The sequence below is a fragment of the Haliotis rufescens genome, unplaced genomic scaffold, assembly GCF_023055435.1.
Source record: "Haliotis rufescens isolate VD_foot unplaced genomic scaffold, xgHalRufe1.0.p SCAF_458, whole genome shotgun sequence".
Classification (NCBI taxonomy): domain Eukaryota; kingdom Metazoa; phylum Mollusca; class Gastropoda; order Lepetellida; family Haliotidae; genus Haliotis; species Haliotis rufescens.
Genome location: NW_025964177.1, coordinates 17,501 through 20,000, shown reverse-complemented (window position 1 = coordinate 20,000; position 2,500 = coordinate 17,501).

The following is a 2,500-nucleotide window of genomic DNA, read 5'->3' as shown; positions in this document are numbered from 1 at the left end:
CGCTAGGGTTAGGGCTAGGGTTAGGGGGTTAGCGCTAGGGTTAGCGCTAGGGCTAGGGTTAGGGGGTTAGCGCTAGGGTTAGGGTTCGGGCTAGGGTTAGGGTTAGGGTTAGGGCTAGGGTTAGGGGGTTAGCGCTAGGGTTAGGGTTAGGGCTAGGGTTAGGGTTAGGGCTAGGGTTAGGGCTAGGGTTAGGGTTAGGGCTAGGGTTAGAGGGCTGGGGTTACGGTTATGATTTGAGCTCTAGCTGTGGTAAGAGGTAGATTTCGCTATAAGAGGGCCATAATAGGATTCATATCATGCATATAATTTTTAAATTAATATGTCAAGAAGTGTATGTACACAAGCCGCAAATGCGTATGAAACAGCATTTTAAAGTTTGTGAAATTATCCATTTTTATTGTTATTGTTGTTTGACGCGTTGTTTGTATGTGTAGCAGGACTGGGTCCGATGCCCACAGACCACAGACACTACGGTGTTCGTCAATGGCCAATATTTATTAGCAGAAATTGTGAATGTAATTTTATAGAAAAACCACCCAGGTGTGTGGGCCTGGGTTGATATCACACCTGGGGACGATGCCGCGCTAAGTATCTGCACAGTAGTGCAAAACTCGTCTTGGAATTTCATCTAAGGTTCCCCAAAAACGATCCTTGTGAAAAAAACACCTGAATATATATATATATCTATATATATATATATATATATATATATATCTATATATATCTATCTTTATCTTTATCCGTGAAGAGGTATATGTGGAGTGACCACAGTCCTTAGGTGTCCAGCATACAGCATGGCTGAGTACCCAAGCTGGCCATATAGACAAAAGGCTTGAGTAGGGAGAGGGCTGGGGCTATTGTGTTAGTTCACAGGGTGTGACATTCACAAACAAACCATGCAGTAAGCATGCTTAGTAAGAATGCCGTGACTGATAGTTTAGTGTTTAGTGTTTAAAGTAGGCTGAGCAATAAAATAAAATGACCACAACTGCATTTAATTATGTACATGAATTATACTTAAAAGGTAAAATACAAGAAATAGTCAAAATATGTAACTGCCACATATGTGTGTGTGTGTGTGTGCGTGCGTGCGTGCGTGCGTGCGTGCGTGCGTGCGTGCGTGTGTGTGTGTGTGTGTGTGTGTGTGTGTGTGCGTGCGTTCTTCATCCTTAATAGCATGCATATAGGAAATACTTTGCAGTATTTTCATGTACATCTCTTTCTGTCTTAGAATTGTTATGTAACTGATTGAGATACTACCAGATTCGCATGTAAGGTGTTCATTTCTATGCCTCCATAGGCTAATATCGTATCATTGTACATTTTGTTAGGTAATCAATGTCTCATTTTTCGTGTCAGTACTTCACATTGCATAATAAGTATGTTTACTAATGCGCTACACTTCAGCTTTATGTTAGATGTATGACGCCTAACTGAATCGCGTTGCAATCATATTTGATTCGTTGTGACTAGTTATTACATTTACAGTGACTATCACTATCTGTAATTCTTTCTTTTGAGTAAGAATGATTTATATCCCGCGATATATACCGTTCAGCAGTCACTGCTTGGCTTTATTGTCATATGTCTCTGTTCATGTTCTCTGTATAGCCCGTAGTGTTACTGCGCCAGCCGGTGAGCTTTGTTCAACATTTCACATATATGTAAGGGTTAGACTCGACGACCTGGGCTTGTTCCCATGTGAAATATATGCTACAATAGTTACAGTGGTTCATCTGATATGAAGTGCGTTATGTTACATCAAATAGTTAAGTTTATTAAGATTTGGTAACAATACTATGTGTACTGTGTTTTTTGACTGGCTATTTTTGTGTGAAAAGTAGCCTGCTGTTCGGGTAAAAAAAGTTCAAATAATATTAAATGCTTATGAAAAGCTAGATACAAGTGACATGGGCCTGCTTGTGACGTTTCATGGGGTTCTGCTGAATAGTGTAAGAAATATGAAGTATTTAGTATGTGATTTGATGAAGGAAATTACATTTTTTCTCCTTATTATCACCCTCACTCCCAAAATAAGAGTGCAATGACAAAACTGATTATTTGTGACAAACGAGCAATCTATCACGGAGGTACATGCAAAATTTCATGAAGATCGGCCGAATAGTTTAAGAAATAATATGGTTTCTTTACGAGTGGGTATTTGTTGTGACAGGCTAACTATCCAGCGTATCGCCCGGGCTGCCTAGTAATGTGAAGGCGGCCAGACTCGCCTGCAGTGCAACGGCTCGTGTTGTAAGGCAGCTCGGTGGGTCCTGGCGCGGTGCGCCGAGTGTTGGTAACTCGGAATGCGGGCGGTATCTCCTCGGGGATATTACGACGCATGAACGGTGCTCGTGTCGGAAGATATTTGCGTGTGATCTCGGTTCAGTTTTAGCTAGTAAGCCTTAACTCTCCGTGTATCGTGCGCTGTTCCTCGGCAGTACGTTGGGTCGCGATCCTCGTCTCCGTGGCAAATCATCGACTACACAGTAAAGTTCGT